Consider the following 24,267-nt stretch of genomic DNA (forward strand, 5'->3'; position numbering starts at 1 on the left):
TAGTACCAAAGACTAGAAGTAATCTGAATGGTGAACAATAGAGTAAAACATTACAGTATATCATTCTCCCTGCAAGTAAAAACAAATCTGAAGGCTCTTTTGCATAATATTAGTAGCAATATTTATTGCTTAGTGTGTGCCAGATAATATCCTAAAACTTTCCTTGTGTGCTTTGCCACGACCGACTCTGCGACCCTTTGAACTGTAGCCCACCAGATTCCTCTGTCCATGGGACTTTTCAGGCAAGAATACTGGAATAGGTCTCCATTTCCTCCTTCAAGGGATCTTCCCCACCCACGGACCAAACCCACGGTCTCCTGTGTCTCCTGCATTGCAGGCAGATTCTTTATCTGCTGAGCCATAGAGGAAATCCCAAAATGTCTTTGTATACATTAAATCACTTATTCTTTATAACAATGTTTTGAGTTAAATTACTGTTTATACTTGTTTTACAGATTATAAAATACAGGTCCAGAGAGGATGAGAAACTTAGCTGTAAATGTACAGCTAGTAACAGTCGTGCCCCACTCTTAGAGACCCCGCAGACTCTGGTCCATGAAAATTTCCAGGCAAGAATACTGGACTGAGTTGCTATTTCCTTATCTAGGAGATCGTCCACACTCAGGGAGCGAGCCTCGCGTCTCCAAGAAGCCGTGAAAAAGAGAGCTGCCCCCTCTGAGGTTCGAACTCAGGACCTTCAGATTATGAGACTGACGCGCTGCCTACTGCGCTAAGGAGGCAGACGTGTATGTTTGTGGCTGTTCAAAAGTAGTCTAGCTTCAGAATCCATATTTGTAACCACTATGTGGCTTCCTCAAGTATTGATAGGTGATGATCTCCATGATTTATTGTCAAGTGCCAAAAGCGAGATACAGGATAATGTGCAGTAGATTTTTGTACACTTATGTTTGTATGAACCTAAAATATCTCCAGAAGACTACTACACAAATTTCTAATATTGGTTATTTTTGCAGAGAGGATGCTGGATAACCTAGGAGCAAGGATGGATAGAAAATCTTTTTTGATTGTGATGTTTTTACGCACTTTGAATTTTTAGTCATGTGCACATTGTCCATATAAACAAATAAATGAAATAATAAGATAATAAATGATTCAGTAGAGATATACATGGAAAACCCAAGGAGCAAATAACAGTTACCAGCAGAGGGGAGTGGTGTACAAAACAGCATTCTGGGCAGATGAAGTAAGAACATAGGTGTCACATTCAAGGCACTGGGAATGTTGGTGGGACTAATGTCTACAGGAGTGGGCAAAAGGGAGCAGTGCAAAGGGTTGAGCAAGCAGTCTGAATGTTACACCAAGGGCTTCATTCTGTATCATGAGCATGCTTTGCAAAACAATGATAGGACTTCAGTATAAAACCTCTAGGTATGAACCATGAAGAGTTTATCAAATAAGATTCTGAAATAGTCATGATTCTAGATGCCAGTTTAACATTGTATGGTCATTTAAATGAAGCAGACTCTCACATTATTTGTTGAATTATCTAGCAGTCATAGATGTTTCTTTGTTTTCTGAGCATGATGGAGACAGAGAAAGTATCACTAATCCACTAGGGAACTAGTAGTCTTTTTCTTAACCAGTTAAAAAGAGATGTCAAATACAACATTCTTACCTTTCCAACCAGAGAATCAGAATTGCAAACTGCATTGATCTATATTTAAGGACTCTGCAATAATGTTTAACTTTTGGACTTCTTAGACCTGTCTCTTACAAATCAAGTGACACTCCCACATTTTTATTAGCTGAGAACAGACAGTAGTTTCAAATACTGGCACAGAATTTCATATTGGACAGGACAAAGGGAATCTGACAACACATTAGGTCACTTTTTACAGCCAGATAATTAATACATTAATAAAATTATTAATATATCAGCTCCTTAAGGGTGATGTGGATAAAAATAAAGGAAAGAGCTGGAACGTTGGGAAAGGTAATTTTAAGGAAGGCACGTGGACAAGGCCTCACAGAGAAGTCATTGGCATAAAGTGGTGAGTCACTACCTGGGGGAATCTGTTCCAGGCAAAAGGAACAAGTACCCAAACCAGGTCCCTGCTTAGTGTGTTTTGGGAACTGCCAAAGGCCGTTGTGGCTGGAGCAGAGGGAGTCATGGGATGAGAAGTTCTGATTTCTCATCTTTTTCTCTTTGTTCAAGTTAATTTCTGCATCGAGTCTCAACAACCTGCAAGTTTTCTAGATAGCTGCTGAAAAAAATGCCCTGCAAAGCAAGAGAAGATCACTCCATCTCTGTTAAGATCTACATCCAGAAAAACGAACAATAAAATAGTTGTAAAACCATTCCTGAAGAGGTGGGTTCTACCAAAGGAGTCTTGCTCTCAGCCATACCCCAGCACCAAGCCCAGAGCCTAGAATGTACACTGAGTCAGTGACATGCCAACCAGTGTCTTTTCACAGCTTCATATAATGAAAGGACATAGCACTTAGATGGTTATCTAAAGAGGGGAGTTTTCTTATCTTTAATCATCCCACTCTCACAAGCCCACCAATTTGGTGAACAAACATTAGGTTTGAAAATATATGACAAACAAATTGGCCCACAGGAAGACACTGATGTTCACATTACTTATGGTGGCAAAATACTGGGGACACTCTCATTGGTCAAAACTAAGAGATTAGGTCAAGAAAATTCCTGTTTCTAGACCTGTTCAGGTTACTGTTCCTGCATGCTAAACAGCCCAAACTTGATGGCACAAAGTGTTTTATTAATCTTCATGGATTCTGTGGTCAGGAATTAGGTCAGAGCACAGCTGCAATGGCTATCAGCTCTAAGATGTCTGGGGCTTTAGGCAGAAGGTCATTGACTTGTGATTTACAGGACAGCTGCTGAGGGCTAGAATTATCTAAAAGCATCTTCACTCGCTTGTCTGGCAATTGACACTGGCTGTGGGATAGGACTAACATTCAGAGCACTTTTTTTTTTTTTGGCCACTCGACTTGTGGGATCTTTTTCCCTGACCAGGGATCCAATCTGGTTGCACATCAATGGAAGTGTGGAGTCCCACTGGATGACCAGGGAATTGCCAGCCTGAGCACTTTTATGTAATCTGGCTCCCTAACTGTGTGGTGGCTTCAGAATGGTCAGACGTCTCATACATTCCAAAGATGAGTGCCCCAGGACACCTAACCAGAAGCTGTGACATCCTATCTCAGAATAAAAGTCATAATCCTAACAAGGTCCCACACAGCACTGCCAGTTGTGTGTGAGGAGATGATTAAGTGACAGGGTACAAAGGTGGAAGCAGGGACTTCACCCTTAGAAAAGGTCCTCGAAAACCAGATGAAAATGTTTTACTAGTCATGCTGTCCTAAGGATAATTATTGGTATAGGAATGTTCTGAGCATCACTGGACTTCCAGCATCTGGCCCTGACCTGAAAACCAGTTGTGCCCCTAAGCCATTGAGACAACCAAAACACCCACACATTTTCAAAATTACCCCTCCAGGAGAAAGTACAATTTTGTTGGGGGGCTGGGGGTGGGGAATCACGTTGTTTAAATTTTGGTAATTGGCATCTAGTGCCGCAAAGATCAGTATTTGCCACAATAGATACCATTTCAAGGCTTTCCCATGTGGGCCCCATGGTGTAATGGTTAGCACTCTGGACTTTGAATCCAGCGATCCGAGTTCAAATCTCGGTGGGACCTTACTGGCTGTCTCCGCTTTTGCGCTTTTACTTCTGCAACCTCGTCCCTTAACCCAGCCTTTTCCCTTGTAATCCAACCCACCACGCGTCAGTTTTAACGAGCAATGGTAACAGAGCCTTCTCCGACGGGAAATCGGAGCCCACCGGCTGCTGAGCGAAGCTGTGTTGAGAATCCAGCACCACCAGGAGAAGCCGCCAGTCCTACAACCCGTGCCCAGGTCCAGATGCGGAGGCGCCGTCTCACCGCAGTCTCCCTTTGCTTTATTCCTAGAAAGAAATCTGTGTGAGCAGGCAAAAGAACTTTGTTTTTAAAAGAATGGCCTCTTTACCCTAAAACTGGAAAAAGGAGTCTAAACTGATAAATGTGTGATTAGAAGGCGATGAACACGGGGTTCTGTTCTCTCTCGCGGCTGGGCTCTTCACATAGGGCGCTCAGAGGAGGCATCTGAGCCCACAGGAGCAGAGCAGGATAGATGGACTAGCAGTTCGGGCCCTTAACGCTGTCAGGCCGCCTCTTCCCGTCATAACTGCAAATCCCTTCAATTCTTACTTAGACTTATGCTAGGAATACCTCTGCACAAAGTTGATCTTGTGGGACTGTTTTTCAAACTGTGGGTAGCAACCCATGAGTGAGCAGCCCTTGCTATCACCTTTGAAAATTCCAGTATAGGACAAGTTCTTTCCACTTTGCTGGGGGCAGCTCCCCACATTTTCATGACTATTGAAACCTAACCTAACCTGCCCACACCTCCAACCTTGTTTGTCACCGTTCCTGTCACACACATCCCTCCAAAATATCTTCTAGTCACAAGTCATGGTACAATTATTTCTACCATCTTCTTTTCCTTTCAGTATTTACTACCAGCAAAACGTTTTTGCCCTCCATTTTGCCCCCAGTTCTGATTCTCTATTCATTCCTCAAATATTAACTTAGACCTTTCAGTCCTTCTTACCCAGGCCTTCATTGGCTTCCTTTATCTAGGCTCCGTCTGTGTTTCCTCAGCACCCAAATGTCCCCTTCTCCTACCACCTCACGTTTTAATTGGTTGTTGAATAAACCCTCCCTCCTGCTCTAGACAGAAGATCTCCTAGGGGAAAGACCAGTACTGTGGCCTTGTTCACCTTTCACTTCTCAGTCCCACAATCCCTGGCTCCTGTTAGGAGTTCAAAAATATTGAGTGCAAAGTTCCCTGGCGGCCTAGTGGTTAGAATTCCAAGCTATCCCTTGTTGGGTAACTGAGATCCCGTAAGATATGTGGTCAAAAGAAACAAACAAAAAATAAATTATATAAAGAGAAAAAAAAAAACTTGCTGAGTGCATAAAGTTTCACCAAATCTGATTTGATCATCCCAGAACCCAGGGTAGCTTGTGTCCGTGTTTGGTTCCAAAACATTCTGCTCTGCCTTTTCCCAGATTTCTTCTCACTCTTTTCCTTTAATGATCCCAAGTCTACAGTAAACTCTAAGAACCAGACTCTGCCCAGGACTAGAGCAGAAACTTCCCTGAAGGTGAATGTCAACCATGACTTTGTCTTAATGAGCAGTAGCTCAATTTGGAGTTGAGGAAGGATATGTAATAGCACTGAATTTTGCAATTTTGAATGAGAATTTGAAAAGAAAGTCTCTTTTGACTACATGCTTGCTCTGTCATCCTAAAGTCTGGTCATGCCTACTTCTGGTTATCTATTGGCTAGGGGGAGGCCAGTGCCTGCCATGGGCCTAGTCTCTGAAAAGCACTGATTACACATTTGTCATCCAGTTGAAGATTTTTGAATGCTGCACAGAAAGCGAGGATTTAATCTGAAGTCATTCTTTTTCCCTTTCTGGGGGTGCAGGAAGGAGACCTTAGCCTCTGAACACTGCACTTGATTCATTCCTTACTCAAAGGCCTTCATTTGCTGTCCTCATCACAGTTCGCCTGAGGGTGTGAGTCTGGGAAAGCTGTAGGATGTGGCCCTGGGGAAGTACAGGCCTTTTCTCTGCTACACGGGGCATGGCTGCTGCGCAGGTCAAGGTCTCTTCCTCACATGGTGCACTTTTGTTAACATATCAGGGACCGCGCGGAGTCAAGGCCATTGGGACTATTATCTGGGGCTCTGGAAAATGTCATCGGGCTGGTGTATCTGTTGCTGACTAAGTTATGCCGAGGGAAGAGAAATCTACCCCGGTTCTCCCCACTCAGGTTTAAAAGCGACTCCTTTGTAAGGACATTTTTCTTGTACCCGCCAGGTTTTGATGGTTTAGGATCTCCAATGGAGGATCTTTACCCTCTCTCCTGAGGGTCTTCTACCCAGTCTATGCAAACCACGAACAGTCCTTGGCCATTCTTCACCTGTTCTAGAGGAAAACTCCCAACCCAGCATTCCAGAAAAGAACCAATTTAAAGATTTTGTCCAGTAAAAGCCACCCTGAAAAAAATCCTTCTGTAAAAGAATCCTGCAAGAAACCTGGCCTTTTGTCTTTGGTGGTTTTTTTTTTTTCCCTTCCCCAGGTAGTGGGAGTTGTGCTTCATCGTCTAAATCCACGAGAGGCGCACCGACCTCGAAACCCACCTCCAGTTTAAAACCTGAAATCCTGGCACGCAATCCCAATCTGCAAATCATGAAAATATCTCAGCCTACGGGCGTCGAATTCCAGGAAACTATTTGGAGCAAAGCTAGACTCCCCAGTACCGCTAAAGAAATCGCTGGGTACTCACTGCTAAATTTGTGCTGGGTATCTTTGCGCTCTGAGCCGCGAAAAGCCAGCCCGAGGAGTTTGTGAAGATACTGGATTAGGATGCGACTCAGAATATTCACCAAGACCCATCACAGAAACTGATTATCTTGCAGGTTTTCACCAAGTGTGGACGCCGATGTGTGTGCGGGAAACCGACGCGGCAGCAGGGGAATCTTCTCTGTGTCCATTTGGAAGTCTCTGCGTAGTTTCTGTTGGTGAAAATAGGACCGTAGGGCTGGACCCGGTCCTAGGAAGACTCCCGAGGGCCTTTCCTTCCCTTTCCCCTCACCTCCCTGGCTTCGCTTTGTGCTCCCAGGGCTGCAGGGATCTTACTCCAATCGCATCTTCCAAGCATGTTTAATTCAGTTTTCCTTAAACGTCAGTGTCTCATCTGCGACTCTGGTAAATCTTTCCATAACGCGTCAGCAAAAGAGGTAAATCAGTTCAGTCCACTTGCTCAGTCCTGTCGACTCTTTGCCACCCAATGGACTGCAGCTCGCCAGCCTTCCCTGTCCATCACCAACTCCCGGAGCTTGCTCAAACACATGCCCATCGAGTCCGTGATGCCATCCAACCATCTCATCCTCTGTCATCCCCTTCTCCTTCTGCCTTCAATCTTTCCAGCATCAGGGTCTTTTCCAATGAGTCAGTTCTTTGCATCAGGTGGCCAAAGTGTTGGAGCTTCAGCTTACCACCCTAGAAAAAGACGATTTTCCGTGAAGTAATAGAATCTGAGAGAAAAGGGTGAAAGACACCAGGTCTCTGCCTCAGGTTATTCATCTGTAAAATAGCAACAATGATCCCCATCTCGTAGGACAACTGTGAGCCTTGGGTGAAGTAACAGAATAAAACGGTTGTCGTGAAACCGAGCACTCCATGGGAATGGGTGGGTGGAGAGGAGGATTCTTAACATCAGGGAGGCGATGTTTTCCAGTAGAGTCTGGCTTAGAAGATAGATACAGGCATGTGACAGGTAAGGGTTCATGACTTAATCCTAGAGGAGGAAATGCAGAATGTATTTCTACCCTTTAGAAAACCGCATCAAGGTTCTTAGGGAGGAAGAATTATATCATCAAAGAATTTAGCAGGTCCTTATTAAGGATAGGCCCCATGGTGTAATGGTTAGCACTCTGGACTCTGAATCCAGCGATCCGAGTTCAAATCTCGGTGGGACCTACAGAAGATCTGTTTTTATCTGATTTCACATCCCCTCTGTGTAAATTTCTGATAACACTTATTTCTATGAAAGTCTTCTCATTGCAACCCCTGGAAGCTTTCACCCGCAGACACAAGGGCTAGGGAAAAAGTGCTATCCCTCTTACTAAGTTCAAGTACAAATTTTCTTTTCCTACACTAAATGCTTCTCAAAAATTACATCTTTACTTTTTATTGGTCACTTGCTACTATTAAACTTGAAAACAACTCAAACTGGGGGAGGGGGGAGACCTTGAAATACAAAACACACACCAGAAATAGTTAAAATTATATTCATCTTTTAATATATTTTTCTGTTTCAGAGTAATAGTCACAGCATTTAAGCATAGAAAAATGCAATATGGAGGGTTAAAATTTCATGGTAGCTATAAAATAGAAATATCTTTGAAAGAAAAAGAATTCATGAACACTGTTGACTGTTAAATAAAAGTATATCGAGTATACTTTTAAAGGATGCTAGCATATATCAAATTGCTCTTGGGTACCAATGGATAAAATTCAGCGATGGACTGGACTATTTTAATGTTCAAATTTTACCAATTTCTTTGTGAAAATGTTGGCAATTATATTCTTTAGGACGATTTAAACTTATGAAGAAACAATTTTGAAGACCACTGGAAGGCAATGTGAGAGCATCAGAATATTATGACAATTCATAAAGACTCTAAGAAATGAAGATAGCTGAAGGATACTGTCCTAGGTTAAAACAATGAAGTGATAAACCAAAGCAGCTCCCTCACCATCACCTCATTCTTAGACCCATTTATTTCTAATTTTCAGGTAGATTTCTTTCTTATGTGAATTTGCCATTTAAGATCGGTTACTTTTTTTGTAGACTTTCACCAAAGCATATTTTTACTAAGCCGTAGTTGCTCAAACATTTCTTATGCTACAGTTTCCAAGTAAATAATTTTTTCTTCTCAGTTTTCTTATTAATTGCAACTACATGCTTTATTATTTTATATTTTGTATTTAAATCACTAATCAATCTGAAATGTGATTTGTTACTTGTTGAAGGTAAATGTTCATCTCTGTTTTCTGCCATAGGCAGTTAGTTATGTCATCACAGTTTATTTTAAAATTATCTTTGCCTATCTACTGAATTGAAATATCAACTTTGTCACTTATTAATGTCTATATTATTTTATCTATTTCATAAATTTATTTCCCTTTATGGATACTTATGACAATGCTAGGAACTTCTGATTGGATTTTCTTTTAATACATTTCACTGCCCATAAAGCATTCTCCTAGGGCATTTGACATTTTCAGGTGAAGGGGAATAAGAAGATAAAGGAGGGGAGGTTGGAGATTCAAATAATGTTTCATTGTGTAATTTCAAGCTTCTGGTAAAAGTTGAGAACACATTGAATAAGCATACATATAAACCAGATATCCTGGAGTACAGAAATCTCAGGAGTTAGGTTTCAGTCCTTTGGATCTCTATTTAGTTATCTTACTTAAAGTAAAGGTGCTGGTGCCATTAAAAACTGTCTTTTCCTTGGTGAAGCCTGCAGGCTTTGAAGAGATCCAGAAAATAACAATTATAGGTCATAAAGGTTTCAGCATTTGTTTGACATATCTACGATGTGATAAAGCATAGTTTCCCTCTTTCAGTGAATCTATAAGCCATGCTATGTAAGGCCACCCAAGATGGATGGGTCATGGTGGAGAGTTCTGACAAAACGTGGTCCACTGGAGAAGGCAATGGCAAACCACTTCAGTATTCTTGCCTTGAGAACCCCATGAAAAGTAGGAAAAGGCAAAAATATAGGACACTAAAAGATGAACTCCCCAGGTTGGTAGGTGCCCAATATGCTACTGGAGATCAGTGGAGAACTAACTCAATAAAGAATGAAGAGATGGAGCCAAAGCAAAAACAACACCCAGCTGTGGATGTGACGTGATGGAAGTAAAGTCTGATGCTGCAAAGAGCAATATTGCATAAGAACCTGGAATGTTAGGTCCATGAATCAAGGCAAATTGGAAGTGGTCAAACAGGACAAGGCAAGAGTGAACATCGACATTTTAGGAATCAGCAAACTAAAATGGACTGGAATGGGTGAACTGAACTCTCATGATCCTTATATCTACTACTGTGGGCAAGAATCCCTTGGAAGAAATGGAGTAACCATCATAGTCAACGAAAGAGTCTAAAATGCGGTACTTGGATGCAATTTAAAAAACGACAGAATGATCTCTGTTCATTTCCAAGGCAAACCATTCAATGTCATAGTAATCCAAGTCTATGCCCCGACCAGTAATGCTGAAGAAGCTGAAGTTGAACGGTTCTATGAAGACCTACAAGACCTTCTAGAACTAACACCCAAAAAAAGATGTCCTTTTCATCATAGTGGACTAGAATGCAAAAGTAGGAAGTCAAGAGATACCTGGAGTAACAGGCAAATCTGGCCTTGGAATACAAAATGAAGCAGGGCAAAGGCTGACAGAGTTTTGCCAAGAGAATGCACTGGTCATAGCAAACACCATTTTCCAACAACACAAGACAGGACTCTACACGTGGACATCACCAGATAGTCAACACCGAAATCAGATTGATTATATTCTTTGCAACCAAAGATGGGGAAGCTCTATCCATTCAACAAAAGCAAGATTGGGAGCTGACTGTGGCTCAGATCATGAAATCCTTATTGCCAAATTCAGATTTAAATTGAAGAAAGTAGGGATAACCACTAGACCATTTAGATATAGCCTAAATCAAATCCCTTATGATTATGCAGTGGAAGTGACAAATAAATTCAAGGGATTAGATCTGATAGAGTACCTGAAGAACTAGGGTTGGAGGTTCGTGGCATTGTATAGAAGGCAGTGATCGAGACCATCCCCAAGAAAAAGAAATGCAAAAAGGCAAAATGGTTGTCTGAGGAGGCCTTACAAATAGCTATGAAAAGAAGAGAAGTGAAAGGCAAAGGAGAAAAGGAACGATATACCCATTTGAATGCAGAGCTCCAAAGAATAGCAAGAAGAGAGAAGAAAGCCTTCCTCAGTGATCAATGCAAAGAAATAGAGGAAAACAATAGAATGGGAAAGAATAGAGATCTCTTCAAGAAAATTAGATATCAAGGGAAATTTTCATGCAAAGATGATCACAATAAAGGACAGAAATGGTAAGGAACTAACAGAAGCAGGAGATATTAAGAGGTGGCAAGAATACATAGAAGAACTATACAAAAAAGATCTTCACAACCCAGATAAATATGATGGTGTGATCAGTCACCTAGAGGCAGACCTCCTGGAATGTGAAGTCAAGTGGGCCTTAGGAAGCATCATTACAAACACAGCTAATGGAGGTGATGGAATTCCAGTTGAGCTATTTCAAATCCTAAAAGATGATGCTGTGAAAGTGCTGCACTCAATAGGCCAGCAAATCTGAAAAACTCAGCAGTGGCCACAGGACTGGAAAACATCAGTCTTCATTCCAATCCCAAAGAAGGGCATTGCCAAAGAGTGCTCAAACTACCGCACAATTGCACTCATCTCACACGCTAGTAAAGGAATGCTCAAAATTCTCCAAGCCAGGCTTCAGCAATACGTGAACTGTGAACTTCATGGTTCAACCGTGTTCAAGTTGGATTTAGAAAAGGCAGAAGAACCGGAGATCAAATTGCCAACATCTGTTGGATGATTGAAAGAGCAAGAGAGTTCCAGAAAAACATCTACTTCTGCTCTACTGACTATGCCAAAGCCTTTGACTATGTGGATCACAACAAACTGTGGAAAATTCAAGAGATGGGAATACCAGACCGCCTGACCTGCACTCTGAGAAATCTATATGCAAGTCAAGAAGCAACAGTTAGAACTGGACATGGAACAACAGACTGATTCCAAATAGGTAAAGGAGTATGTCAATGCTGTATATTGTCACCCTACTTATTTAACTTATATGCAGAGTACATCATGAGAAATGCTGGACTGGATAAAGCACATGCTGGAATCAAGATTGCCGGGAGAAATATCAATAACCTCAGATATGCAGATGACACCACCCTTATGGCAGAAAGCAAAAAAGAACTAAAGAGCCTCTTGATGAAAGTGAAACAGGAGAGTGAAAAAGTTGACTTAAAACAACATTCAAAAACCTAGGATCATGGCATCCTGTCCCATCACTTCATGGCAAATAGATGGGGAAACAGTGTAAACACTGACAAACTTTATTTTTTGGGCTCCAAAATCACTGCAGACGGTGACTGCAGCCATGAAATTAAAAGACGCTTGCTCCTTGGAAGAAAAGCTATGACCAACCTAGACAGCATATTAAAAAGCAGAGACATTACTTTGCCAACAAAGGTCTGTCTGGTCAAAGCTATTGTTGTTCCAGTGGTCATGTATGGATGTGAGAGTTGGACTATAAAGACAGCTGAGCGCCAAAGAATTGATGCTTTTGAACTGTGGTGTGGCAGAAGACTCTTGAGAGTCCCTTGGACAGCAAGTCCATCCTAAAGGAAATCAGTCTTGAATATTCATTGGAAGGACTGATGCTGAAGCTGAAACTACAATGCTTTGGCTACCTGATGTAAAGAACTGACTCATTGGAAAAGACCCTGATGCTGGAAAAATAGAAGATAGGGGGAGAAGGGGACGACAGAGGATGAGATGGTTGGATGGCATCACCAACTCAATGGACATGAGTTTGAATAAACTCTGGGAGCTGGTGATGGACAGGGAGGACTGGAGTGCTGTAGTTCATGGGGTCGCAAATAGACATGACTGAGTGACTGAACTGAAAGCATAGTTTATGCAAATAAAGCCAAGGGTTCAATCTCTGAGGAACATCTCTTGATTTCTATGAGCCATACTTCAAGGACAGTCTGTGACTCTCCTATTTCTTTCTCTCTTCCACTATTTCCTGTTCCTTCTCTATTTCTCCCACCAGCCCTATTTTGGGTTGGCCAAAAACTTCGTTCTGATTTTTCCACAATGTCTTAATGAAGGTTTTGGACAACCCAATACTTCATGTACCCCAGAACTATTACTACACTTTTAGATAGCCAGTTTCACTGGTGTATCTTTGCTGTTTTCTGTTCAAAAGGGAAAACACATATGTTTTCCTGACTCCCCTTCCTTCTTGAAAAAGGATAGCATATTATAATCTTCATCTGTACGTCCCCTCTCATAAGTAACAGTATCTCCTGTAAATCACTCCATATCTTTTCTGCAGCTACATGGTACTTCTCCTCTGAGTCTATATGTCTCAGTTTATTCAACAAATCTCCTGTGCCTGGACATTTTCAGTTAAAAATGCTTTTAGGGGAATATGAAAGCAAAATAAGTTAAAAATGGTTGGTTTTGCCAAGTCAGAACATATTCATCAGTGAAGTAAAGGAATGAAATAGGTCCACCTCCTGCAAATTGTTATTAATGTTTTTTCTTTTGATATTTTCCTCTGTGAATTCTCATTGTTTAGAAGAATTTTATTTATCATATATAGTCACTCATTTAAATTATTTAAATTAGACATTTTCTCTCAATTTCTTTTGCAAATATATCAGTAAAACTATTTTTCTTCTAGTTTCTCCATGGAATTCTGATGTGCAAAAAACTTTTAAATGTAGTCTACTGTTATCTATCATTCCACATGCAAGGTTTTTGCTTCTTTTTCTCGTAACATTCCCATGAATCCAGTTTATGTAAGTATGAACAGGGATAGTGTATAAAAGGTGTCTTCTCAATTATTGTAACATAAATTGCTTCAGAGAAGAGTTCACAGTATGTTTCTATTAACTTGAACGTTATAAATCATGCCTAAGAATGAACAAAAGAGTGAAAGGAACCTAACCCCCCCCCCAACTCAAGTAAAAAGGCAATATAGGTTTTTAGCAACCAATGATCTCAGGCAAAATAACAATGTTTTTTCTTTGAGTGTACGAAAATGTGCAAGAAAATAAAAAATTATATCCCACCTCAGTGTATAGTCTCTGGAACACAAAAAGTTAATTTGTTGGAAATAAACATGAAATTTGTCAACTCTTCCTCTAAAGATAAGACTTGCCTCTAATCTTTTGAACGAGAAGGAAATTGTGCAGTCATTTGAGGAGAAAAAAGGAAAACTTTAAACCCTAAATGAACTTTAGAAAATCAAATACACTCTCAGAGGCCGTGTGTTGGAGACGTTACAAAAGTCTTAGCAGAGGATGGTTTCGATCCATCGACCTCTGGGTTATGGGCCCAGCACGCTTCCGCTGCGCCACTCTGCTCTGGCTTAACCAATGCTTGTCCTCTTCCTTACCATATTAAATATCAGCTACTTTGTCAGAATATATATTTTTTTCTCCCTCTTTGCTTGGCCTGAGATCAATTTCCCCAAGAATTAAATGACCTTAGTACTCCCCTCCATGTTGCGCTTTTCCAATCTGCCAATAATCCGACATCCTTCTTTCAGGAGCTGCTCTGAGCTCAGAGGAGTAACTTCGAAAGACGAGCAAAGCCCCCGAAGTCCTTCCTTACGGATAACCGAGGAAGGCATGAATTCAGACTTGAGGAGAAAGGATATTAACTAGCTCGCTCTGTTTCCCGTCCTTAAGAAAGTTTCCCTGAGCAAACTAGAAGCAGCATTTCCATATATTGATTAATAACTGCCATTTTCAGCTTCCCAGGCACCTGGTTTACCCTCTCAGGCCTCTGCCCTTGGCTTCATGAAAAGGGGCTTCGTATCACTTTGAGGCCATGTCTACACACAGTTTTCTCTCGTCCTCAGCGAAGACCAAAGGCCTGGATAGAAACCTCTGACAGCTTTCACCCTGGGCTCCGTCTGCCTAATAACTTCCTCAACTTTCCTCTTGCTCTTTTCACCATCTTCCTTCTGTCCGTTCAGGAGTTTCTGTGTCTTCATTAAATACGTGTTTTCCTAGTCCCAGAACAGGTAGGGTATTGGTTAAGGAACAACCTCTCTGTAAACCTCAAGAGAGAATCTGAATGAAAACACTCCACTGAAGGTTCTCAGTTGTCAGTGTGAATTTCATTGTGGCTTGGTACTTTGTTCTTTTTCGTGCTACGGAAGAAGGGTCCTGTGTTTAAAGATAAACAAAGATACCACGTGGTCAATTAGAAACCTCAAACAAAAGCTAGTGTTTCCGCCCGGTTTCGAACCGGGGACCTTTCGCGTGTTAGGCGAACGTGATAACCACTACACTACGGAAACAACGCTGTTTAAGGCTATTTTTCTGGTCAGGATGGATGAAAGCATGTGTATAATCCAGGGCTATTTACCAAAATATCCAGCGATCTTTAGTCGAGAGAATAGAAACTTTCCAAGTGCTCATCTGCAATTGCCTAGGTCTGTTAGCGTGACAAACTATAACGCAACAAGAAAGAAAGTCCATAACGTATAGGAATGAACTTCACAGACCTGCAGACCAAAAAAAACCACGCGCAAAAGAGAATGTATTCTATGACGCCAATTGTTTACATTACAGTGTAGACAAGAAGCTTTTGCATTGTTAGGAGTCAGAAGAGTGGTCCCCTGGGAGTAGGTAGAGTGGGTAGTTACTAGAAAGTTCTGGGAATATTGTTGATACCCCTGCTGGTTATCCAGAGGTGGTCAATTTGTTTAGAATCAAGAAAACATTTTTATATTGGGAGGTGGGGTTATTTATTGAAGAAACTAGGGAGTGCCAGTTGTGGGGACTGGCTAAGCAAGTTGCAAATCCATAGGGCAGGCACTCAGGTAAGACTGGCAATCAGGAAGGGCAGGCAGGAAGCAATAGAAAAATTATCAATGAAACCAAAATTTGACTCTTTGAAAAGTTCAACAAAATTGACAAATGTTTAGCTAGATTTACAAAGAAAAACATAAAGAAGATATTCAAATTACTAAAATTAGGAATGCAAGTGGGGATATTACTACAGATTTTGCACAAATAGAAGTATTACAAGCCAACACTATGGAAAATTGTATGACTGCATATTGGATAACGTAAATGAAATGGACAAATTCCCAGAAACACACAATTTACCAAATCTGAAACATGAAGAAACAGATATTTTGACAGACCTCTGTTAAGTATATTGAAGCAGTAATCAAATGATTACAGCAAAGAAAAGTCCAACCTAGACGTTTTCACTGGTGGATTCTACCAAACATTTAAAGAATTAACACAATCCCTCTCAAACTCTTCCAAAAAATTGAAAAGAATGGAACATAACTCATTCAATGAAGACCGCATTCCCTTAATATCAAAGCCATTAGAAGAAAAGAAAACTGCAGATGAATATCCCTGATGAACATACATGCAAAAATCCTCAACAAAATGTTAGCAAACTGAATACAGCAACATATTATACACCACAACCAAATAAGATACATTCCTGGAATGTAAGCGAGGTTTAACATATTAACAGAATGAAGGAAAAAAGAACAGGATCATCTCAATAGATGCAGAAAAAGCATTTGACAACATTCTTTCATGATAAAAAAAAAAAAGATCAATAAACTAGGAATAGCAGGAAACTATTTTATCTTCATGATAAAAGTCACTTATCAAGAAGTCACAGTTAGCATCTTCAATGGTGAAAAAGTGTAAGCTTTTTCTCTAATACCTGGAACAAGACGTAGGTGTTCACTTTTACTACATCTATTCAGCATAGTACTATCAACTCTAGCCAGGACAAGCAGGCAAGAGAAAGATATAATGTCATACATAGAAAGTGCTGAGGATTTTACACACACACACACACACACACACACACACACACATTAGAGCTAATAAAAGAATTCAGCAAAATTGAAAGACATAAAATTCAACGTACAAAAATCAGTTGCATGTTTATTCACTTACAGTGAACAATCCAAAGCAAATTAACAAAGAGTTCCTTTTACAGTTGCATCAACAAGAATGAAATGTTTAGGAATGAACTTAATCAAGGTGGAGGAATAGGTTTACACTGAAAACTAGAAAACTTTAGAAAAAGAAAAAAAAGATACTAAAGAAGATATCAGTGAATAGAAAGATATCTGTATTCATGAATTGTAAGACTAATATGGTTATAATGTCAATAAAGCCCAAAGTGATCTGCAGTTTCAATACAATCCCTATCAAAATCCCAATTTTTTTTAGAGATTAAAACAAAATCCATCCTAAAATTAACATTGACTCTTGTGGAACCCCCAAATAGCCAAAAAGATCTTGAAAAAGAATACATTTGTAGTCCGCTCACTTCCTAATCTCACAACTTACTTTAAACCTACAGTAACCAAATCCATGTGGTCCTGACATACAGCCAGAAATAAAGACCAATGAAATAGAGACCCCACAAATAGATTCTTGTATATATGATCAGTTGGCTTTTGACAGGAGTGCCAAGACCATTCAATGGAGAAATTACAGTCTTTTCAACTAATGGTGCTAGGAAAACTGTTTATCTACTGAAAGAATTAAAGGTGAACTTCCTTAAAATTGTAAAACTTGCTCTGTGAAAGACATTTTAACAAAAAATGAAAAGAAAAGACAGAGAAAAAATATTTTCAAGTGACACATCTGAAAAACGACTGTTACTCAAAATGTTGTTTTAATACTGAACCAGAAAACAACCCATTAATTTTCTAACTCCTGCTTCTTTGCTTGCCTTCAAAATATCTTCTCCAGCAGCCTTTGAAGACTGATGGTCTGAGGCCATGGAGTTTGCTTTTAAGGGTTTTACCTTATGAAGCCAAGAAGAGGAAGGCCTCGCTGGGATTCGAACCCAGGATCTCCTGTTTACTAGACAGGCGCTTTAACCAACTAAGCCACGAAGCCGCCGCGGCGGAAAGCGTCACAATGTGTTGTTTTTCATTTCTGTGCTTTCGGCGACTTTTAACTACGAAGTACATTTGGACAGGAATCTCTTCTAGGAATGGAAATTTGATCTGACCAGGGATTCAAAATCAGAATTGAACAGCCAAAGGACTTGAGGGGGCCATTTCTTTTACATGAATTTATCAAAAAGAAAGATCTGGTTGTGGACCGAGGCAGTTCGAACAGTCCAAGTAAAGATTGAAAAGAAAGTGAAAGTCTCACGGACTGAAATTCTCCAAGCCAAAATCCTGGAGTGGATAGCCGTTCCTTCTCCAGGGGATCTTTCCAACCCAAATATCGAACCAATGTCTCCCACATTGCAGACGGATTCTTTACCAGCTGAGCCACAAGTAAAAATTGGACTGCCCCAGAAACTTGAACAGTTGTCATTGGACCCTCTTTGCTTATCTGGTACAACTGACACGACCCTTTTTTTGTGGGGTTTCTCTTGGTTACCTGAGAGACATTGACACATTAGGTGTTCAATATTAATTCATTCTATTCCAACTTGTGCTTCAGGATTTCATTTCAGCTCTGTCTCCTCTAGTTACATAAATTTCCTATTTGGGAGCTTATTTCATGGATTCTTAAATTCCCCATGACAACTTTCAGCACTCCTACATGACTGTTGCCATTTAAGACGATGTTAGGATTACCTGGTAGTCCTTGGTAAAATTAAGATTCTTGGAATCTACCCTATTTATTAAAGGAGCATCGCAAGAGAGGTTCTGGAATCTGCATTTGTAATAAGTCTTCCGGGGGATACTTTTGAGTGCAAAGATTGGATTCTCCATTGTCACAAGTGCTGTCTTTTCTGGAAGCACTTGAAGTTCTAGTCTTCCTGTCTGTAGCCAGCAATACCTGAACTGAGAACTTCCAGATGTACAGGCTGGGTTTCAAACAGGCAGAGGAACCAGAGATCAAATTGTCAACATTTATTGGATCGTAGCATTAAAAAAAAAAAAATCTTCTGCTTCATTGATTACTACCATTGACTGTGTGGATCGCAAATAACCGAGGAAAATTCTTAAAGAGATGGGAGTACCAGACCACCTGGAGAGCAGAGTAAAAAAACTGGCTTGAAACTCAACATTAAAAAAACTAAGATCATGGCATCCGGTCCCATCACTTCAGGATTAATATACGGGAAATAGTGGAAACAGTGACAGATTTTGTTTTCTTGGGCTCTAAAATCACTGTGGACGGTGACTGCAGCCACGAAATTAAAAGATGCTTGCTCCTCAGAAGGAAAGTTATGACAAACAGCATATTAAAGAGCAGAGACACTACTTTGCCGACAAAGGTCCGTAAAGTCAAACCTTTGGTTTTTTCCAGTAGTCGTGTATGGATGTGAGAGATGTACGATAAAGAAAGCTGGGCGCGGAAGAATTAATGTTTTCGAACTGCGATGCTGGAGAAGACCCTTGAGAGCCCCTTGGGCAGCAAGAAGATCAAACCAGTCAATCCTAAAGGAAATCAACCCTGAATATTCATTGGAAGGACTGATGCTGAAGCTGAAGCTGTAATATCTTGGCCTCCTGATGCAAAAAGCTGACACATTGGGGGAAAAAAACCCTGATGCTGCGAAAGACTAAAGAGCAAGGGGGCAGCAAAAGATAAGTTGGTTAGGTAGCATCAGTGGACATGAATTTGAGCAGACTCCGGAAGACAGAGGACAAGGAAGCCTGCAGTCCATAGAGTGGCAAAGAGTAGGGCACGACTCAGGGACTGAGCAAAAACCACAGCCTATACCTAGCCCGATGTGTTTCTTTTAGGGACATATTGGGCTGTCAGTGAAAGCATTTTGCCATTAAAATCAAAGTCACGAATTTGAACTGCCTCTGGGTCCGCTGCTGCTGCTGCTGCTGCTAAATCACTTCAGTCGTGGCCGACTCTGTGCGACCCCATAGACGGCAGCCCACCAGGCTCCTCCGTCCCTGGGATTCTCCAGGCAAGAACACTGGAGTGGGTTGCCATTTCCTGGGTCCACTAGTGATTCCCAAATGTAATCCCAAAGTGAGCTCGTTTCAATATAGTGTCTTTTGGGCCCCAGTCTGTTGTCATGCGATGGGGGGTTGAATTCAGCAGGCAAACCGCTAATCTCTTCAGGGAAAACTGGGACAGCGCCCTCGGTAGAGGTACCTGAGAAGGCTTGTACTTGGCGTTAGGGTGGTGATTTCTGCTACTCTCTGGCCTCCTCCCACTTGTATGTTCCTTTTCGGCTTATAACGGGGGACTGGGGGGGTGTAGCTCAGTGGTAGAGCGCGTGCTTAGCATGCACGAGGCCCCGGGTTCAATCCCCGGCACCTCCATCTGGAGTTTCCAATCTCCACTACTGGAGTTTACAACGGCTACTGATGAATAATTAGCCATTAGTGAGCTCTGGAGTTTTGTGATTCTCTCGTAGTCGTCCCTTGTTTTCTTGGGCTTCCCTGGTGGGTCAGCATTAATGAATGGGAATTCTCCAATTCAGACGATTCCGGTTCGATCCTTGCGACGGGATTCCCTGGCGAAGGAACTAGCAACCCACTCCTGTATTCTTGCCTGGAAATCCCATGGACAGGAAAGCCTGGAGGGATACAGTACATGGGGTCGCAAAAGAGTCGGACGCGACTTAGCAGCTAACAACAACAACAATTTGAGGAAAGACAAGCATCTCTGGATTTGAGGTGATCTAGTGAGAGCGGACAGGAAAAAGTGAGCGGTTTCAGAAAGCACAGAGAGCTTGCTGTGTTTTCTCAGTCATAATCCTCCTCATATTTTGATGCAATTCCACAAAGCCAGAGATAATCCAGTGTTTTCTTAAATGCACAGCGTAATACATTGGTTCTATTTTAAAAAAATAACTGCGGAACAGTGGCCCTCAGCAACCGGGATGGCCGAGTGGTTAAGGCGTTGGACTTAAGATCCAATGGGCTAGTGCCCGCGTGGGTTCGAACCCCACTCTCGGTAGGTGAACTTTTGCTCTTCTAAATCTTTCCTGAGAGAGTACTGGCCTTTAGAAATAAACTTGATAGATTACATATCTGTTTTTCTGTCCTTTTGTGTAAACACTTTGTCTTCAAACCCAAATAAATTGCTTCAGTGGGCAGTATTAAGTGTGTGAATTATTTCCCTGCAAGTTCTATTAGATTGCCGTCATAGGAAAACCGACCAAATCAACAATCTGCCTAAAGAGATTTAAATACTTCAGCTCTGAGTTCCAAGAGAAATGGAAACTTGGACCCCATCTACTCTTCAGGCAATAGTGAAGAAAAGTTCGCTGTAGCCCCCGGGGAAGTGAGGAGAAGGATTCTCATTGTTTCCAAAGCGTCCTACTGAGAAAGTTCAACTCTGCCTGGGCTGTCGCTCCAACTCACTCTGGAAAGCGTGGTTGATTCCTCAAAAGCAGAAAACAAGTGTTTTCTTCTATTTTGTTTTTCCAGTTTGAAATGTAAAATATGGTCTCGGACTGCAAGGAGATCCAACCAGTCCATCCTAAAGGAGATCAGTCCTGGGTGTTCATTGGAGGGACTGATGTTGAAGCTGAAACTCCAATACTTTGGCCACCCGATGCAGAGAGCTGACTCATTTGAAAAGACCCTGATGCTGGGAAAGATTGAGGGCAGGAGGAGAAGGGGACGACAGATGATGAGAGGGTTGGATGGCATCACGACTCGATGGACATGAGTTTGGGTGGACTCGGGGAGTTGGTGATGGACAGGGAGGCCTGCCTGGCGGGCTGCGGTTCATGGGGTCGCAGAGTCGGACAGGACTGAGCGACTGAACTGACTGAGTGGAGTTTTTATTTACACTTTTCTTGTGGTGGTGTTATTGAACATCTTTTATGTTTAAGAGCCATGTGTACTTCCTTTTCTGTGAACTGTTTTTTAATATCCTGGAATCATTTTTCTTCATGATTGCTGGGTCTTTCTCTTTTGATTTGTAGAAAGTTCTTTAAATGAGTCTATTAAGTCATGTTTTGATATGTAACAAGCAGTTCATCTGCACTATGTGGCAGTTTTGGACACTGCAGACTTTGGACTATGAGAGTGAAGTTATCAGTCTTTTCTTTTGGTTTTATGTCTAACTTGGATATGCCTTTTCCCTATACAAGATCAATAAGAGTAACACAATAACTCATTTTTTCTAGAATGTTCATTACTTCTTTTTAAACTTAGATCTCTGATATATTTTAATTTTTTTCTGACCTAACATGTGAGGTATCAGTCCAACTCTACTTCATTTCCAGCGGATTACCAGTGACCTCAGCACCATTATTGAATACCCATATTATATCCAACAATTGAAATTCCAGCAGGTTAAATTCTGTTCTCTTTAAAATTCAGAGGACCACCATGGCTGATTCATATCAATGTGTGACAAAACCCACTGGAAAAATAAAAAAATAAAAAGAAAAAGAAAAAAATAATAAAAATAAATAAAAATAAAATAAAATAAAATTCAGAGGACCAGAAGTCTGGCATCATCAAGATGATTTGAAAGAGCATGGACTTTAAAACTCAACAATCATATACTCTAATTCTGGCTTTCCCACCAACTCTCTGAGCCTCAATTTCTTCATGTGTTAAATGGGGATAATAATCCCTACTTCATGGAAGACACTTGAAGAGTGAAAAGATAATATATTAAGAAGGGCTGGCAAATTAGGAAGGGCTCTTTGCCGCTCTGAATACCCATATTATCTTTGCCACTCTGCAGGTTAGTTTCCTTCCTCTTTAGAAGAAACTCACACTCTTCCTTTATAGCAGTCTTTAAAAGAAAACCAGAAATCAGATAAAAATTTTCCTGATAGTTAAATTGCTTATGTTTTGAGATCAAACACCTAGATTCCACATTTCATAGTTCTCTAACCCCAATGGAGTTAGACAGCTCAGTAGGTCATTTTCATGAGCTTCCTCGGGTTTCAAGTCAGAGTCATCAGCATTGTGTTTGCTCCTGGTCCTCTTGGGAAGAGGAAGGAAGCTCCTCCTGAGAACTCATCTGAATAAGCTGGTTTGAGAAACACCAAGTTTCCATGGAGAGGCAAGACTCATCCTTAACAAAATTGGATATTCTTGTTTCTTTCCCTTGGATGGGGTAGAGAAAGAGTGAGTGAAGGGTTTGTTTTTTCTGAAATGAGGTTCCAGGGAACAAAGATTTTACTCATATTGAACCTTTCTGAAGAGAAAACACATCAATCTCCTAGTGGTTGGTTTGCAAAGTAGTTTAGGTTATAATGCTGATGACACCAATGTCCAAGTTCCATCCCTACAGAAGTTAAATTATATACTTTCCTTCATGAGAGACTCATATGAGATCTAAAATCACCATGCCATTCCCATCTCTGCCACAGAGGTCTGAACCTGTTGTATTTGAATTGATTAAATTCCTCCAGTCAGTGGGGGCTGCTGGCAATTTCTACCCAAATCCAACTTCTATTGTTGTTTCTTGAGGTAGGCAGAATTCAGTGGTAACACAGATGCCCTCCCTCTTGATGTACAAGTCCCGCACAATCCCTCATACTGTGGATATGATTAGGGTATGCTACATAGCACCATTGACTTTAAAAAAGGAAGATAATCAGGAGTGAGCCTGACCTACTTAGGTGAGCCCTCGACAGGGATTGGGCTCTTTCTGAAGTCAGAGATTGTAAGTGTGAGAGGAATTGAGGGATTCGAAGTGGGATAGTGTCTCTGTTTCTGGCTTTGAAGATGGAGGGGGCCAACAGAATGCAGGTGGCTAGTGGGAGCTGAGAACACCCAGCCAACAGCAAGAATGCAGGGATTCTACCATCACCGTGAGAGCCCCATGTATGATTTCAGCCTCTTTAAATCCTAGGTAGCAGAGAACTCAGCTACCTAGTGCTCACACTTCTTACAGAAATCTGAGTAGATACTTGGGCATTGTTATAATCTGCTAAACTATGATAACTTGGTATGTGGCAACAGAAAACTAATAGATTTCTATTTGTTTAATTTTTTAAAGCATATAATGTAAAATGTGAAGCTGGAAATGTTATAACAGAAAATTGAATTGTGTCAGGTAGAGTGTCAAGTGCCTCTGGGGGCCACTCTCCATCTTTGTTCTTTCTGTCCCTTTCTTGGGGTCCTGCTACTGACTCTCTGAGTGACCCTCACGTTTCATCTCTATGGACACCTGGAAACTGATATTAGTATTTTAGATTAATACACACATATGTTCCCTGTTATATATACTACATATTATAGGTATTAATTTCATATCTAACACATAAAGTAAAAATAGCCACCAACTGATTCCTTAAACTACTTGTCTTGTAGCATGCATTTCAACATTAAGTATGCAGTACTGGTGGTGGAGGGGGGCTAAGTTCCAACCCTCCCAGGCTTCTGGATAAAGGAAGAGACCTGCCAATAGTAATTTTAAGAGGTATCGCTTAGTATCAAAACTAGAGTATGTATATCCCTGGGAATAAATGGACACAATGAATCATTTTCCTGATCTTGGATATGTATGTGGATTCATTTAGGACTGACCTGCCTGAAAACTCTCCGTTTTCCCACCTTCTTTTGTCGCAACTCTTCTCCCACTAAGAAAAAGGAGATAACTTTCAACCATCCAACAGCATACCCATATTTCCCCAAGACACAAAGTCTCCTCAAAGCTTCTGACAAAACAACTCTAAATAATGCTATCAGTAAGAAAGTGAATGTCTTTAAAGACTGATTAACAAAATTCTTTTGCAGACTCAGATGGTTTCTTGAGGTGAAGGAATTCCAGCTGAGCTATTTCAAATTCTAAACGATGATGCTATGAAAGCGCTGCACTCAATATGCCAGCAAATGTGGAAAACTCAACAGTGGCCACAGGACTGGACAAGGTCAGTTTTCACTCCAA

At 41.0% G+C, this 24,267-nt stretch overlaps 8 non-coding genes across 8 annotated transcripts; 4 read left to right on the forward strand and 4 right to left on the reverse strand.

The window, feature by feature from the left end:
* Window positions 1–667: 667 nt before the first annotated feature.
* On the reverse strand, window positions 668–740 carry TRNAM-CAU. The gene has a single exon. It is a non-coding gene; the product is annotated as a tRNA-Met (tRNA).
* A 2,874-nt stretch (window positions 741–3,614) lies between these two features.
* TRNAQ-UUG lies at window positions 3,615–3,686 on the forward strand. Its single transcript has one exon. It is a non-coding gene; the product is annotated as a tRNA-Gln (tRNA).
* A 3,821-nt stretch (window positions 3,687–7,507) lies between these two features.
* On the forward strand, window positions 7,508–7,579 carry TRNAQ-CUG. Its single transcript has one exon. It is a non-coding gene; the product is annotated as a tRNA-Gln (tRNA).
* A 6,182-nt stretch (window positions 7,580–13,761) lies between these two features.
* On the reverse strand, window positions 13,762–13,833 carry TRNAM-CAU. Its single transcript has one exon. It is a non-coding gene; the product is annotated as a tRNA-Met (tRNA).
* Window positions 13,834–14,704: 871 nt separating this feature from the next.
* Window positions 14,705–14,777, reverse strand: TRNAV-AAC. The gene has a single exon. It is a non-coding gene; the product is annotated as a tRNA-Val (tRNA).
* Window positions 14,778–17,296: 2,519 nt separating this feature from the next.
* On the reverse strand, window positions 17,297–17,370 carry TRNAT-AGU. The gene has a single exon. It is a non-coding gene; the product is annotated as a tRNA-Thr (tRNA).
* A 2,279-nt stretch (window positions 17,371–19,649) lies between these two features.
* On the forward strand, window positions 19,650–19,721 carry TRNAA-AGC. The gene has a single exon. It is a non-coding gene; the product is annotated as a tRNA-Ala (tRNA).
* Window positions 19,722–20,278: 557 nt separating this feature from the next.
* TRNAL-UAA lies at window positions 20,279–20,361 on the forward strand. Its single transcript has one exon. It is a non-coding gene; the product is annotated as a tRNA-Leu (tRNA).
* Window positions 20,362–24,267: the final 3,906 nt, after the last annotated feature.

Source organism: Cervus canadensis, chromosome 28 (genome assembly GCF_019320065.1).
Source record: "Cervus canadensis isolate Bull #8, Minnesota chromosome 28, ASM1932006v1, whole genome shotgun sequence".
Lineage (NCBI taxonomy): Eukaryota > Metazoa > Chordata > Mammalia > Artiodactyla > Cervidae > Cervus > Cervus canadensis.